The 19,247-nt window shown below is 25.2% G+C and overlaps 1 protein-coding gene across 2 annotated transcripts in view; it reads left to right on the top strand.

The window, feature by feature from the left end:
- Window positions 1-19,247, top strand: part of LOC136988746 (suppressor of lurcher protein 1-like) — a 210,179-nt gene that overhangs the window by 64,311 nt on the left and 126,621 nt on the right. The window lies entirely within an intron of this gene.

The raw sequence follows: 19,247 nt of genomic DNA, 5'->3' as shown, positions 1-19,247 counted from the left end.
CCTTGATTAAGAATTATTTTCGTTAAAATTTTAATGTCTTTCTTTATTTTCTGCAATTAATTTGTCCTCGTGTATAAAATAGTGATGATACCTGTAGTTATTTGTGAAGAAAATAGGATATTTTCTACAAAGACTTTTATCTTTATTATTCTATTTAACTTTTATCTTAGCTATAAATCGTATAAACACAATTACTTTAGAATTATCACTCTACTTGAAATTTATTCTATACTAAAATAATCTAGTTTAAAAAGATTAAATTCTTTAATTAGTATTATTGTTATTTCCATATTAAAATATTTAAAACTTCTTAACTTTATATATATTTAAAGAATATTTTGTTCAACCATTTTCGACTTCAAACAAGAGAAAATGTTCAAATTTGTATATAACATCATTAACTATCTATTAAATATAGATATAATTTATAAGTGGTTAAATGAAATGCGATTGATAGTAACTGCCCGTTTATAATATTAACAGGGCAGGAACATTGTAACGAAATGGTCCCTTCTGGGTTTAAATGAACCTGGCACCAATATCCATCGACAGTGTAAACCTAGGAGTAATTAAAGTGCTGGAATGGATTATCGACCGAACATGTTTTTGTTGAAGTATGTGTTTACGTAGGTCTTGTCGTATGTACGCTAGTGTAATTAAGTGTGAGACTACATTAACATCACATGAACCGATATATAAAGTTTTGCTTGTAATATTTTAACTTCAACAATTATTCACTTTTTCATTATTGAAAAATATGGAAAATCCTTTAAAAAATTTCAGATAAACACTTATTAAGATTGGAAAGTATCAAAAGAAGTTATTTAATATTTTTTTAAATCATTTTAATCAAGTTAATTAAATATTTGTATATTTAAAATTTTATTTGCATTTTTAATTAAAAACAAAAAATTTTCAAAATATTTTAAAAGAATTTTCTTCAATTTAAATATTATTACTAAAGTTATTGAATTCTGACATTAATGCATGCGGTGTTTATATTTTAAAAGTAATGCATATTATATAAATATGTTTCATATGCAAAATAATAAATTTAGGAAAACGATTTTTATTTAAGAAAATTTTTATTTCGAATAGTATTTTAATCTACGGGATAAAAATATTGTAAAGAAAATTGAACTATTTTTCCCTATTGTAAACAGTATTAATGCCGGATTCCAGTTCCTTGAGATTTAATTCCCTTCGATCTCATTTAAAATCCTGCCACGGCAAGAAAAGACATGAAGGTGTGACACGAAAGGAAATGTTTATTTCCGAGAAATTGCTATCATTTCACACTTCACTGTGAGATGTTGGTCGATGTGATTACAGCGAAACACATTCATTGAATATGATTTTTTTTTCCTTTTCAAAACTGCAACTCTTTCCATTTTAATTAAATTATTCTCGTTTTTTACATAAATATATTTAAGATTCTACATTCCACTTCTGTGTTTTTATTTTTCTGCATAGGGCCTTCTTGCGGTTGTAAAGAATTGGCGCCAAATCCATCGATCCAAGTCTCTCGTCTGAGTTGTCAGTTAGCTTGGCTTACACAAGATAAAAAAAAGTTGGGTTGTTTCTTGCACGTTTCTAGATAGTTCATTCGTAAACAAAGAAGTTTATTTCTCAGAAAGGAAAGAATTTCTACTCTATACGTTAAACCTATTGGTATACATATAAAGTTACTACTGGGATTTGTGTGTTCAATCTTCTTTATACTGGCAATTCTATAGAGGCAAACTTAGCTATCTACGGTGTAACAGTCTCGGGAAGAAATATTGTCGTGACACAAACAGAAGGAAAATAGTACGAAGATTCACAGTATTGGCATTTGACCACGCATGTTTTATTCGTTGTGCAGGCGTGCGGACACGACCCACTGCATCTCACTCGCTAAGACTATAGACGGCCTGTCACTAGCAGGACTCTATCATTGGAAAGAAACATTTTCTTTAAAATGTATACAATGCTTCAAAAACTATGTACATAGAGTAACAATTTTGAAATGTCTGGAAGTCGTGTTTCAAATAATTTATATATTCGTTATCTGAATACATTAAAACCTATACTGTAAACGGTTTATCTGGCAGTTTATCGAATATAAAGCAGGGCAACTCTTTTAAATTCTCTTAGTTTTTCAGTTATATAAATGATAAATTGCTTGATCAAAGTAAAAAATGAAGGTTTTAAATTTTCAAAAAGAATCAATTTTAATTATGTTTATACTTTTAATGTATAATAAGACGTCTATTGAGTTTACATTTTTTACAGTTAGATATGAATATGATTATTTATTACTTTTAATTATTATTAAACAGTAAAAAATGCATAACGTTATCATTTATTTAACTTCAAATTTAGAGTAAACTTTAATTATATTTAATTATTAAATAATTTAAATATATTTTTAATATTACAATTAATACTTTGTATTAATTGTAATATATTCATTGTAGTAAATTATTCATATTTACCTGATGAATAATATGTATTATATTCTATAAATTTATCAGATGTATTAGACTTATAAATAACAAAATTCTGTTTATGTATGATGCTGCTACTCATTCGTGTGGCATTTATTAATTTTTAATTATTTTGAATATTAAATATTTGTGAACTTTATTGAAACGAAATTTAAAGAATTAGAAAAAAAAGTCGACATATTTTAATCCTAAATATTTAATGTAAAATGAAATTTTTGAAATTAAACATTACCGATCGTATTACGATTTTTCTTTCATAAGAATAACATTTTCATTTTTGTAAGAATTTTAAGAATGTTTATTTTTATTTCAATCATTGGAGGGAACTCGATAAAATTACTTTTAAATTTCTTTTTATGAAATGTTCTTGGCATATTTGTAAGTTATTATCGAAAGTATATATCATATGATCTCAATGTGCTGCTGAATAAGTTTTATTTAACGCGTAAAAATTTAAATAAAGTACATTATATGATAAAATTGTTTATCTAAATATACAAGTACTACTTGGAGAATTAAAAACATGGCGTTTCTAGGTACCATTTTGAAAGGGTAATTTTATAGTTTGTTCAAATGTTTTCCTCCCCTGTTTTGCAGATAAATCTAAAAATATTCATACACATAAACATACAATATATATTAAAATACAGAAGAAAAATCTACTTTAAAAGAAACAATATTTTTGTTATTGTTAAATTTTGCTTTTTTTTGGATAAAGAGAAACGTATATGTCCTCCTCTATACGCCTATCTAGTCTTAAGAGCAAAGCACTATTATTATACTAAAATAATATGAATTTTTAAACTATTTTAAATATTTTCCAAATTTTATAAAATTATAAACTTCAGATTTGGCACTTAAGCAATTAAGTATCTACAGTAATTAAAATCTATAATAGTAATTGGTGACTGGAAAAAAGTATAATATTGAGAACAATGAAATCTTTATAGTGTTTTATTTAAATATTCTTAATGGATCAAGGATAAAGATAACTGTAAAATTCTTTTTTATTAAGCTAAATCACAAACTAATAAATAATATAAGAATAAATTTTTGGCTTCGTGCATTATAAATGAAATGTTTTTCGTATCAAAATACTATTTAAGTAGGTTGAACTTTAATTTATTTTAAGACTTGTTCTTTATTTTAATGAATGATAAATGTATTTTCATATAAGATTATTTTTTTACATTTATTTTGAAACAACCATTGAAAGTTTTGCTGGAAAATTATGAGTCTTCTCAAAAAGGAAATTTGATGCCAGAATTGTTCTTAATTCTTAATGTATGCAATTTATATTCTTAGTTGTGGTTAGAATTTCAGTTTTTCGTCTAAAATTTAAGCTAAACTTTAGATATTCAATCAATTCTAGTAATAGGATCTAATCCTTTTAGATTTATTCTATTCAATGATATTTTAGAGTTTTGGTTTCAAAATATATTATTCTAGATTTCAAAACAAAAAAAAAAATCTATTTAATATTACTAAAATGTAGATCTTTGATGCTAAATAAATCAATTTATATTTTCGTCTGATTCTGTTTTACTTTTTACTTTTATTAAAATAAATTTTTGATATATTTGTATTTTCAGTTTTTTTTCCTTTTAGCAAAATTACTATTATTAGTTTTTTTTTACAAATTATAGCATCTGTAATTGTAAAACAAATGGGCCCATCAGTGACCGATTGGATAAAACCACTGATCACTGGTTGTGGGTTCGCGTCTTACCAACGGGTAACCGCGTGGAGTTTTCCGGTATTTCTTCACGTGTGTAACACCAAAAAGAGGGCCCAGTTTCTCGTAATAAGTTCTCCTAAAAGGCATTCTCCTTTGGCAGATCGCCCATGTGTTGCATTGACTCATTCCGTTACTTCAATCCTATAAAAGAAACAATAAACTTGATTGCAAATAGAGCTTAAAATATATATATAATACGGTTTTTCATTTTAAGAGATTTTAAATCTTACAATATTTAGAGAACAAACTATTAAAATGTTTATATGTTCTATTTGTTACGTTGTTTGTTTATAATTTTACGTTCAAAACTATATACTTAAACTTTCATAAAGTAGCAAAGGAATGTTCGCTGTCTTCAAAGTTTTCTAAATGTGAGATTTGAGTAGTAGCAATTATTTAAGAGTTATTCCAAATTGCCGAAAGCGAAATTGGTTTTTTCTTTTTTGTTTTTCACAGAACGTGTTGACAACTTTACTTCCACATATCAAAACGATTGAAGGAACTTCTAAGGTTAATAACAACGGTATGAGGTATAGACATACCGATTTGACATGGCAAAGAACAGTCGAAAGTTAATCGACTTTTCCACTCGGTCCGCCAGTAAATTACACAATTAAGAGAAAATAGTAGACAAGGATGTCTGACAAATGAACTGCTGTCGTATGAACTCTCCTTTTCTTTACGTCACATACTTGATCTTTGTAGAAAGAAAAAAGTTAGTTAGCTAGACATTTAATAGACCAATCTTATAACAAATGTAATAGCAGAGATCGCATAAAGTATTTCTTCGTTCTTGGAAATGAGGATAGAAAAGCAATTGATTGACTTGTTTCCTATGGGAGTTTCATTACCTAACTAATGAGGTTTGGGACTAAGTTTCATTCATACTCTATGTGCCTTGCTTACACTGGTGCATTGATGGATAATTAAAGCTATTGTGCTTTATTTGTGGTTTATACCGCTGTTTACACTAGATACTATCAAAAATGTAGCGTTTCTATTTTAGTGTTTGAGGTAACTTTAATAAATTCCGTAACGTTAATTATATTAGTCTTCGCTCTCGGGTATAAGATAACGTTAATGTGAACAAATTGTTTGTATTCATATCACGTGCTTTTTTGACAAAAGAATGTATAACATAGGATATAATATTTATTTTAAAAAATTTACATGATTCATAATAAAATTAACTTTATTTAAGCAAGTAAATTAATTAAATATGTGAGTAAATAAGAGTTCTGTATAAAAACTTCAAATTATCAGTTCTGAAAACGTCTATTATAACTTTAACATAATTTTCTTGAAAGTTAAATTAAAGTATGATTAATGATTTAAACATTTTTCAAAGCTATATAAACTTTCGCATTTTTTAAATTACTTATTATCTATTACTACACATTTTTACTGTGTTTAATATGCATTATTATTATTTTTAATTGCGTATTAAATTTTGATAACGGTATTTATGTCAATTTTATTTTAATTTTTAATTTATAGTGAATTTAAAAAATGTCATATGTCAAGTCTTCTTTAGTGATAAGTATCATATACAGTATCATGGTTAAATAATTTTTATTCATTCAATTTTATTATTATACATTATATATTTTATAGTATAATTTATATTAATATACGTTATACATTATGTAATATTATAATAATAAAATTAAATGAATAAAAATTATTTAATCACGATACTGTAAGTAATGTTCAAAATATCCACTCAGTCGGTTTAACGAAACACAAAGTTTATATTTACAATATAAATGTACTGTACAAAATAATACAGATTAGAGTCACAATTAAATATGCACAAGCACTAATCCAACGACAACCGACTATTCCCGTACAAATTCGTCGAAAGAACTCCTTACGAACAAACAGACTTATAATTACAAAATCCTTCGAGTCAGGAACAAGTTCGTACTAAAACCACTGGAGATTACTTTACTCAAGACTTCAGTAACGTCCGACGAGAGAGTTAGTTAGCACTTCGATAACGACGATCTCAATCCGATCCGATCCGATCTTCCGATCCGAACTCAGCCGATCCCGATACGAACTCACGATACCAGCTCCCGTTCCCGCCGAAACTACGGCTTAAATAGTCCCAACGTTCGAATCGTCCGCCAATCAAATTTGAATTCTTCCACAACGGCCGCCAACGGTCATTTCCCGCCGGCCAATCGTCTGTCTGTCGTCGACTTGAAACTCAACGGTTCTTCCCACGGCCGTTTCTAACGGCCGATCCTAACGGCTTTTCCGTTATGAAAGTCCGTTATAATAAACCAGGGCGGAAATCGCTCGCCTAGCGATTCCAAACCCTACACTGTATATATAATAATAATTCTTAAACATTTATTTAGTTTAGGATTCTATTGTTTTCGGAATATCTAAGAAAATCATTTCAATTTTTAGATGTGTTAATTTTAGGAAATTAGTTTTATAATTTCCAGTACAATAACTTCTAATTACCTTCTTCATAATATGATAGGAGGAAAAGGACCTATCTGCATTGTCTCTGTCAGTTTAAAATAACATAAGTCACTGGATATTAGAATGAAGAAATGAGAGACGACAGTCAATATTTAATCAGAAAGGATTATGTTTGAAGAAGTGATGGCTACCAACGAAGTATTCTATATCTGAACCGTAGCAGTAATTATCAAGACATGATAGAAAACCATCCCACGGGTGCATTAAATAATTTGAGTGTTTAATCTCCTCTACAAAGAATTGTTTTCGTCACTAATTAACAATAACGCTATCAACGAAGGTCTATGGAATATAACTTAAGAAAAAACTCTTTTAGATTTAAGCTTCAACCAATTCATCATATTTTGTTTCTTTTTTCCTTAAATTTCACTTCTAGGAGAAAACAGTTTAGTACATGCACTAATCACATTTTTGAAAGGCTATTACTGTGATGAAACAAAATGGTTTGCCATCTGAACCTTTTGACACGAACACAAAGTTATAATTACCAGAAGTAGAGATAAAATAAAAGCTGTAAACTTTAATAACAAATCTTCGTTGTTATTTAAAGCAATACTAATGACCTTTACCGCTAAGATAATAAATAAATGTCCTCGATATGTTGTTTATGAAAAATCGATTAACATTAAATCTTCAAGGAAAAAAAATTGCCTATTTGGCAATCTCAAATTTTGATCGAATGGTTTGCTAAGTAAATTGTCTTTTATATCATTAAAAATTAAATTTCGCATAAAACTATAGTCAATGTTTGTACAGGTACTGTACATTGATAAAAATTGTTTCAATTTTATTATTATAAATTTAGTTTGCATCGAATTAAATTAGTATTTATATTATAAAACATTAAATGCATAATATAATATTTTAAATATTTCATTTTTTGATAATTCAGTAATTTTAAAACATTACTCTTTTACCAAAAAATACAAAGCTTATTGATCCATGAGAATTAAATATTCTTGTTGGCAGATCCTAGAAAATAATATTCTACTGTTTATTATATTATTATATATATATATATATATATATACACATATATATACACGGTATTATGAATAGAACATTACAAAAGAAATTTAAATGCAATATCACAATAATATAAGGTAATAGATATTATACTGAATTTTTATGCGTTACATATAAACCAAATATTACTGTGTATTATCACAATCAAATCTAATATCAAGTAATTTCCATTTTCTGAGAATACAGATATATCCTTGCTCTAGGTTAGAGAGAGAAGCAATATCAAATAGTGCATAAGAAGAGTGCGGATTCGAGAAGTGGGCTCGAAATGCGAATACATACAATACCGAAATTACGTTCCGAAGATATTAACACCGACGGCAAAAGCTGTTAGGTACAGGAAGTCCATTGCTGCTGACGTCACTTCCTAGTCCTTGTAAAAGACAAGCGGCAAAAGAGAACACTTAGTAATGGAGAAAGTTGCTGAGCTGTGCGAAATATTGACCAGGACTTGCTTCAGAAGCTGTGGGATTAAGCGACAGCTACCAACAAGCGACGTGGAAAATTTCCATTTAACTGTAACGACATATAAGTCACGGTTTTCATAAAGGATAGTACTTTTAAGGATTTAACGAAATTTTTCTGCTACCGTTAGAAACTTGTAGTATTTACAGCATTTCGTCAAGTGACTTTTCTTCTAAGTACTAATTTAATAAAAGAATTTTTGTATATAATATGCCAATCAAGATTTAAAGTTAAAATTTTTATTAAGGATAATTCAAAAAATTTACAAAAAATACTTTCATAAATATTTAAAATTTAAATAATTATATTCTTAGAAAATAACACCATGCAATAAACATTTTTTTATTATTTAATTTTACCAAAAAAAACAAAAATTATTTGGCAGCAACTAACTTTATTTTTTTAATTTCTTTTCCTTTATTTAAAAAATTTAAAAAAGAATTCTAGAAAATGCAGCAAATTCTATTGACAAAACTTACTTAAAAACTGATTGTTGAAATTCTGCTGAAGTTATTAAATTTGGCAAACTAACAGCTTGAAATAGGAAAAAAATTGTAAATTCCTATCTAATAAAAATGAAAAATCAAGTTTTAAAAACACTAAAATTTTTCAATAAAATTATTACATAATTTATGTAACTGTAAACAAAAAAATCAATGCTTAATACATTCTTAATATAAGAAATTTTATTTATTAAATACTCTATTAAATAAAGAGAAGCTAATTATTATACCTTATTATGCTGTAATATAATAATTACTATAATTTATTAAGTTTTTGTATTAAAATTCTTAATTAAAAATATCGTAAAAATCATTTTTATGAAATTAATTCATTTACAAAATAAGTAACCATAACACAAATTTAATTATAATTAACCTTATTTATTATAGTTTTCTTAATTTTATAAGTATTTCAATTTATTTTAACGCTTTCATAAATTTCTTTTTAACATTAAAGACTCTGAAAACTTAAAAACTGATTAATAGAAGTCAACACAAGGAAGAGGTAAAAAACTGAAAAATTTGAAATGAATTTAAAATTGTTGAAATGCTTAAAACATAATTTCATTAATTATAATTACGAATAAATGGCAGTAAACAGAAAATTTAATCAGAGTTGTTATTTAATGTATCATATTACAGCTATTATGATATTGCACAGAGCCTTGCTACACAATCAAGATCATGTTTGCAATGGGATTATTAAATCATCCAGTTATGCAGTTAATAGTTATTTTAAAAAATCGTTATCCTAGAGAAAATTAGTCTTATTTAATGATAAAATTTAAATGGTAACAAGAAGCATTCTATTAGAAAGTATAACACATTTTATTGCGGCAATTAGGAATTTTGGATAATAGTTACAAACGTTTTATTTAGATAATTTATTAATAAATAAAAAAAGTTATATTCGATATGCTTTGCTATTTATTTAAATTTAAATAGAACATAATTACAATGAATTTATTCTGGCGTGATCGCTGTTTTGTTTCCACTCATATAAAAATAAAATTCTACTATTGATTAGCTTTAAATCTTTAAGTTTATTTAAGATTACGATTAAAATTTATTGTAATGTCATATGTAATTCAAATTTCGTCCCTATTAACGATATACTTTAATATTTTAGATAATAGATATATCAATAGTCCATTAAGAGTGAAAAACGCCATTTGCATTAAAGATGTTTTAATTAAAAAAAATTCATTTCCTCTAGTCAAAATTTAATAAAATTCACTGAAACACTTTAAGAGATGGCGAAATTTAATTTGTGTAATTCTAATTTAATTTATCAATTGGCATAAATTATCCGAACTCTATTTTTCGAATTTAAAACAACTTTTTAATAACCGTTCTTAAGATGATAAATTTCTATATTAAAGTAAATTGCCATATTATTCTTAATTAAACGAATAAAAATATAACTAAATGAGCGATTACTTATATAAATTGAATTTTTTTAATGCTTTTAACGAATATAAATTATAATTAGTAATGTAAATATTTAAAATATACAGTAAAAAATAAAAATATAAAGAAATTCATATATAAAGAGAGCTATCATGCAAAATGCCTTTTAGTTTTCTTTTTCTAAACGAGAATCATGTTTTCAATTTTTCCCCCTTTAGTGAGATTCTATTGTAGCAATAACATGTTGACAGTTTCAACATGGGATAAAACGAGAAAGGAAAAGGCGGTTTGGAAAAAGAATGATCATTCAAATGATGTCAGAAAAAACATTACTTTAGATATCTTCACTTGTTTGAAGATCTGCGATGAGACAGAATTGAATAAATATGTGCCGGAACAGGGAACTTCGCTTCAGCGATTACTGTCAGAAGGTAAACGTGCATATATCTCTCCCTTGGTATCATTCCTTCTAAAATCTGAAAAACTGAGATATAATAGAGAATGATAGCAAAGAATTTCTTCTTTCCTTCTATTTCTTACGTTCCCTTTCAAAAGGATTTCATACATTATATGTGGTTTCCTTTTCTTTCTGCTATCTCAGATTATCTGCAATCATTAAGGTGTTATATAGGGGTATAAATATTAAAATTTATTGTATAAAAAGTCTTTTAAAGTTGAATATTTCTTAAAACAATCTAATAATGCTTATAAATGATTCATAAATTTACGAAAAATTTTTATACAGTACCTATGCTGATGTTCTTAAACTAAGCAAAACTTATAGTAACTTCATTTTATATAGTAAAGATAATAAATCGAGCTCGTTATCATAAAGTAAATTCATAAACTATATACAAAAATTTATATTGGTGATGACTATAATTAAATTATTTATAGTATATATTACATTATGTAAATTCTTATAATTTAAATTTAAAATATTTTACTTATTTAAAAGCAGAATAAATTGATTCTACACGGATAACGCAGATTATTTTTAATTAGATTAAAACTTATGTTCTTTATGGTATCATATTTAAAATTCATCAAAATATTTAATTAGTGAGACGTATGTCTACATTTATACAAATAGGGGCAATTAATAAATAAGAAATACTTTCGATCAATTTGTTTAATTAAAATATTATTTAAGTGACTTCTTTTGTTGTCTGTTTGTAGTAGCTCAACGTTTAAGAATGTTACACGTCTTTTAGTTTATAGTCGACAATATTTGGTACTAAGCATATAAATCTCCTCTTTTGCAATCTTGGACGTAATAGTTTGCTGTAAAAGATGCCATCGACCTTAAAACAACTCATACGAACAGAGACGAGGACAGCTGCTCTAAACTGGTAGAAAGACAGAAAATATCGATCATATATACAAATGAGACGACAGAACCCTTTGATTACAGCTCTAGAATTTCAAAAACATTGTAGTTAATTTATAAAGAAAATGATATTTATATTAAAATATTATGTAAACAACATTTTACATAATTTATTATTTTAATACGATTTTAGTTACTAATTCGAATGGAATTTGAAATCAATTATTTTAAGGTCATAAGTTTAAATGCTAACTTTAGTGAAATATTAACATGTTTGCTGGAAGTGTGATATATGATGAACAGTACTGGAAATAAAGAGAAAATTCAATTTAAACTGTTGATTAAAATTTAATTTAAAAATTTATCTACAGATTATTAATGTTTGATAACTTGTTAAACAAGATTATATTATAAAGTAATCTTATTCTAATATTAAAAATAAATGTTATGTTTGATTTTAATTTATGTTAATTATTTATAAATTTTAAAGTAATACACGATTTAACAAGAATTAATGTATATAATTTTAAACGCGTAAGTAACAAATTTTAGTTATTGTTATCATTATTATATTCAGATGCGGGATATTACATTTGATTAAGGTTATTAATTAATACTTTAGCTTTATGTTTCACGGAATATTGAAATTTAGATACTAATATTCTGCAATATATATCATCTATCATTTATTAGAATTACAAGATGAGCAATTTAATTTTATCAAATTTGTTTAGCAAGATATAAATAATTAATAAAATAAAGTTAGCTTAAATCATAGAATTTAAACAAAGATTATCGACTAACAGCTATAACAATAATCCGATAGGTATCAAAATATAACAATTAATTAATTCGCATCGATATTATACGCAGATGTTCTTGAAGTTAATAAATAATTAAAGTCTTAGTTACACAATTCTGAGTGCCACTAAGCGTAGATGCAAATTATAATTAATGGAATATATGTCTCCGGATTGTAAGTATTAATTATGTGGATGGAATAACAGTTTATCACAATAGATACCGATATGTTAAACAAACTGGCAATAGTTAGATAAGAATATCAGTAGTGTCTTGAAGATTGTTTACGAGCATATTATACCATATCGCTATAACCAAATACATTATACACAACGACGAGATTTATGTTCGAGGAATGTTTAGTTTCCGTACGGGAATGTCAAAGAGAATGCTTATTAAACACTAGCTTAATTTTCGATTTAAATTATATATATTTATATGTAGTTACTATTATACTTGATAAATTCGTTCTGAATAGCAACTCCTTTCTGAATGGCTTTATATTGCACTAATTAAATATTCAAATTTAAATTTAATTCTGAATACGTATTAATTTCGATTAGTTATAGTTTATTTTTATCTGAAAATCAAATGTTATTTCAGTGTAAATTGTTCAAAAAATTTTATTTTGAACAACGCCAGAATATGTTCTAAAGTGTTACAGAAAATTTCGATAATCCCATAATCGGATAATTTTTTAACTTGATTAATTCGTTCTTTTCTTTAAGACTTACTCAATTTTCTATATTATTGTGCCTTTCGGTTAGTTTAATCTTTCATTCTATTTCATTTTATTAATTTTATTATAATGGTGAGTTAATTACGTTGCATCATGAATTTACAATTATTGAATAATGTAAAACTCTTTTATTTAAAATTATAAGTTAATATGTAATACAATTATGTTTTAAATATATATTATTTGAAGTTTCAAATTGTACAGATTAGTGTCATTCGTCAGTCTAGAGCAAAAGTAAGCAATTATTTTGATTAATTTATATATTTCATTTTTACATTCGGGAAATTAAACAAGGTATAATTAATGAGGTTAAAAACTATGATTAATTAAATTGTATTCGTGTGTGTTTAAAACATATAGTATAAATCAAATATGTTTATTTGCTATCATTATATGTCACCGCTGTTCTGGAAATGCTGTTATGTTGACCTTTCTGCTTTACAGGTTATTTAGAAATTCTACATAATTATTCACGTAAAAAGAAAAAGCAATGTTTTATCTTAAACTTTTAAGCTTTAATTAAAGCTAAGTAAATTCGTCATAAACACCATTAAATAAAAGCCTTAGTTTTCTGATTGAAATTAAATTTAAAATTTGAAATAGTGATGTTGGAATTTTAAACACTTATAAAATTGAATTTAGTGTTTCTGTATTATTATTGAGTTGATAATATAAGCAAAATCACTAAAAATACTACCGTAGAAACACTTACAATTCAATTATTTATTAATATTTCTGTAATAACTTCATTAATTAATCAATTAATTAGTTACAATTCCGATTTCTAAAGAATTGAGTAATAAAGAACATCGATTATTAAATTTTCTGATTAGTCTATCTATATGTTGTATTTTCAGCTTTATAATCCGTTTTGTTTCTGATTTTATTAAATAAAATTAAATATCAAAACTCAAAAATTATTTAAATTATGAATATGAGAAATGTTATATTTGACTTCGAAACATTTTGATGAATAAAGTATTAAAGATAAAATTATTTTTAAATAGCGCTTTTTTTATCAGCTACAATATATATTACGTGTTCTAATATGTTCTACAATTAATTAAATATTTTATTATTATTTTTTTAAATAAATGGATCCAAAGTATTAAAAGCAGGCATGTTATCGAATTGTACAATACTGTATTAATGTAATAGTGACATCAACGACATAATCTACTAATAATGCCCAGTAAGTGAGTGGAATGTTGATTATAACATAACATTAAAAAATGTAAAAACAAAGATATATCTTATTTCAAAAATGCGATTTTTCTAATTTATTTTATATATTTAAACATTAAAATTCACAATTGTAATGTTTGACATACACATGTTTGACATATGTGATGTTACAATATAATTAATCAATTGGTTGAAAAGTAATCTAATTCGAGATATTTGTTCTAAACATCTCAGAAAAAATAACCGATTCAGTTTTTAAAATATCCTAAAATATATCAGTAAAGAAGCAATTTAATACGTGTAAAATGAGTTTTTTCCATTTTAGTTATAACCTATCATTATGAAACTATTAAAAATAATTAAAGTATTATGGTAAAAACAGTAAGTTTTAGTTAGTAATTTTGTACTGTGAGTTTTATATTTTCATTGGATTTGATATACAATGTCTATATTAATATATAAATTTTAAAAAATAATATTTTAAGAGAAAATGAAAATATAAATTTACTAATACGCTGGTACTTTATTATTTACTATTATTTACTTGCTGGTGTTTTACTGAAACTCTCCATAATACTTTATTTTTTTAATAGTTTGGCGGTGATGATATAGTTTAAATGGAAAAATTTTACACTTATTAAATTGTATCTTTACTAATATATTTTAGGAAATGTTAACTGAATCGGTTATTTCTTCTCAGGAAATGTTTATATCGACTAAAGTAACCAATATCTCAGATTGAATTCCTTACTCTTCATCCACATTGGTCAACTCTACTGTAATATCACATATCCATTGTGTCAATGTGTACTGATTTCTCAAAAAAAAACATCTGTTTAAATTTTTCAAATATTTTCTGCGGTGTTTTAACAAAGAATGAGTAAATAAAGTATAAAAATTCCGTTGATTTTTAAATTTCATATATGTTTTATTACTACGATCGTATTATAAAATAAAATACTGTATAGTACATAGAGAGATACAGTAAACTTGTGTAAACCGGAATCAAAAACATTACCGAATATTTTTCTGGTTTGGCAGGTTTCTATTTTAAACAGGTTTTTTTTAACATAAGAAAATTCGCTCCGTTTCGAAGAATTCTTTCCGTTTAGGCAGGTTCCGTTTTGGACAGGTTATATACATTTCTTACTTTTTTTTGAACTCTATATTATAAAGTTATAACTTAATTTAGTTATAAAATTTTATCAATGTAAATATTCTTATTTATTTAGAAATTTAAAATTCGTTATAACTAATTGTTTATTGCTATTTTAGAATAATTTAGAATATCAAAGCTTTCATATTTTGTGAGATTTAATGATATAATAAGTCAAAAGTCCAATAGATGATCAAATATTTTAGAAAATAGACTTAATTATATCAAGAAAACTACATTAACTGATTACACGTGTACATTTTTAAAATGATCAAATTTGTATATTTTTGCATTTTCGTATGATTTAATTTATTTAATGTTATAATTGACGTTGACTACATATTTATCAGTATTATTATTTAATTTTACATAAGTTTTCAAAGTAAATATCTACGTTTAATTCTATAGAGATGTTTCCCACTTTTGACTCTTTCCCATTAATGTACTAAGAGGACCTTTCTTCCATATCAAGCCCAGGCCCACAATGGAGTCAGACGGGGGATGACGAATTAATCTCGAAATATCCTGGACGGACCATCTACAAAAATTCCTGCGTATGCTCGCCGGAAGCCGGAATTTAATCCCGGATCCCCTAGAACAGCAGGCTGACGCCTTAATCGCCTCGTTCATCCGGCTTAGAATGTATTGTTGCCCTTTGTAAAGTTTATTAATATCAATAGTATATTAACAGATTGAAACATTTATTTCATATTTAAAAAGGAATAATGTATAGGAAAACTTTAGTTTTAGCATTTTAGCGCCGAAATATTGGTAGAAAGGAAAAAGGAACAGAAAAGAAATACCATATTCTAAATATGTGTTTCTTATATCCAACATTACCATCAGTCACATAAGTTCTGAATTTTGAAGAGATTTTTGAAAGTTTTAAGAGTTTTTCTCTGAAAAGGATTTTATTATAAACAGGAAGAGATGCGCCAGGCTTATCCCTAATAAGTAATACAGTAGAAGATTTTTTTTCTAATATAATAATTCAGTTTTATCTTATACTGTGTATAAAAATACAAAAACTAATAAATTTTCTTTAAATTTTTAATTATTAATATACGGTTTCTTTAATTGAAAATGATGAGATATTTGTTGAAATATTTAAATCATAATTCAAGAAATTTTTAAAATTTGAACTTTATCGTTAATTTTCCATGGATTTATTAGGGTATTTCTCAATAGAAGAATTATAATATATATATATATATATTGCAGTAATAATTAACAATTATTATCACTTGTTTAATATTCATTAAATTTACAAATTTAATACATTCACTATAGCGTTATATAGAATAATCCTCAGTGTAATGAAATCTGGAAGCAATCAAATTTATGAATATTAACAAGTCTATAATCGATTATTAATGAAATTTATTAGTAAAGTTGGCCATTTTATGAAATGAATACTGTTGGATTTGATTTTAATAACGAAAACATCAAAAAAAAAAATTCGTTTTGGGGGAAATAGAATTATACATAAAATATTACACTGGTACTGTTACTATAAACTATTAGGGCCTATATATATAATTTTATAATATATATATATATATATATATATAATCACTTCATATTAAAATTCAAAAAAAAACAAAAACTTTATTTAATGACGATAATTTCAAATATTGTCTAAATTTAAACAAATTTTTAAATTTAAATTTTTATTCAACGTATGAAAATGCTATAGAATTAAATTTTTGACATGGAATATTGAATTGTTTCTGTTTATATAAAAAGTATACAATACAATAATTAAATATGTTTTTATCGAGTTGCTTGGCTTCAAAAGAATTACATTTTAAATATATAATTACGTATTTCGACAAATAGTTTTTATTATTCTCTTGTCAATATAAAATAACATTATTTTTTATATCAATTATTTTACAGATTTAACGTAATTGATATAACTGAATCTAAACAGTATCTAGAACTTTTTTTGTATAACAGGCAGAAGGGAAGAAGAATATTTACTACAAAAATCGATATCATAATTTTGATTGATTTGCTAGATTGAAGTGATATCGTGCATGTTTATGGCTAGTAATTTCATCGTAACTAAAAAAAATCAGCTTATGAAATGAAAATGATTTGTTATCAAGCGTTCATCATATATGTTTGATCATACATATTGATTTTCAGAACAACGTAATATTGAAAACGGAAGTTATTAGCACTTTTGTCTCTCGTCCCTGTTGCATATCGTTCATTCATTTGAAAAAGCATCGTGTTTTTACTCTTTCTTCTGTATGTTCTATTTTTGAAATAAGTTTAAAGTAAAATTTTTATTAATTTTCGTCTTTGAATAGCTAAATATTTACGAACTTTTAAGTAAAATTTATTACATATTTCACATATTCGATACTTAATTTATTTTATTCATTGACATGATGTTTACATTTATAATTAAACATTCTGTTTTTATAAATATTGTACCTTATAATATTCCATAATTTACATTTACATCTATAATAAATTGTATTAATATTGTATCGATATTTTACCTTAGAATAATATAATTATAGTGTAAAAGCACAAGGAAAATTTTTTTGAGTAAACGTAAGTTTCTATTTTATTTTTTAACAATGTTATTACCTATTCATTCAACTATTTAAAACTTTAAGAAAATAATCGAAAAATAAAGAAAGTTACTGAACTTCAGTTCTAAGATTACTGTCTGATTTTTGTAGCTCTCTATCTCCATGTCCTTCGTGGACATGATAACATTCTTTAAAAATAAAAAATTGTTTAACGTCGTGGAAGGTTGCGATAGTCTTAATCTTAGGCTACTGGTTAAAAAAACAATTAACGATAAAATATCACCAGAATGTGTACGTATAATATATTTTTCATTGAATATAATTACTTCACTACCGTATGAGAACTGTTTCCATGAAATATAACTCCGTTGAATATTTCAGAGATGACTAATAAGTATCTATTGCTCATAGGTTGTTGAAATTTGTATTTATTTGTTTGGAATAAAAATGACATTAGAAGCACGAATTTCCAATACATAAGAAATTTTTATGCTCCGATAACCACGTTAAAACATATTGAAACTTTCTCATGAAGTATAATACATGTTGTACGAATACAATACTCCAAATTTTTATATCTCCAAACACATTAAAAAATAAAAATGAATATATATTTCTGTATTAAGAAAGACACAACGAAATAAATGGATTAATATCGGTTGGAATATACGAATTCGATAAAGCATTTAAAGTTACTGTATGTATTTTTAATCAATGATTTTAAAATTCTAAATAATTCCAACATTACGTGAAAATTTAATTATTGAATATCATTATATATCGATTATAAAAAGTAACTTTTTAATGTGTTAATAAATTTTATCAGACAAAGTTTAAATATTTTAAAAGTTATCAGAATTGTAATTACGTATTTCTAAGATAATATTTTATTTAAAAAAATTTCAAACATAAAATAGGCTATTGTAAAATATGGTATTTAACATGTTTTTTTTTCTTACTTTATTTTTTCGAAAATACAAGTTATTGTATTGTACCTCTACTTGCTGAAATGTGTGATACGCGAACAATAGCAAATAATCGTAAGATTTTTAATCTGTATTTGCAAATCTTAAAAAATAAGAATATGACAAAGGATTTCGGAACTTTCGTTTACACCGCTGAGAATATTACACATTATACTACACTGAATGATTACCTGCATTACTATACTATATTCTTTATAAATAGAAAAATTCTGCTTAGTTGAATGTTTACTTAAAAGTTATAAAGCATTTTAACTTCTAAATAAACATACATTTGATAGAATTAATTACATTACCGTCATAGATTGCAATTTTTGACTTTCCTACAATTAAGATTTAATTGTTAATTATTGCGATAAATAAGTACGAAATATCAA

The sequence above is a fragment of the Centruroides vittatus genome, unplaced genomic scaffold (assembly GCF_030686945.1).
Source record: "Centruroides vittatus isolate TY-2023 unplaced genomic scaffold, ASM3068694v2 scaffold_386, whole genome shotgun sequence".
Lineage (NCBI taxonomy): Eukaryota > Metazoa > Arthropoda > Arachnida > Scorpiones > Buthidae > Centruroides > Centruroides vittatus.
This window is presented reverse-complemented; position numbering and strand designations above follow the sequence as displayed.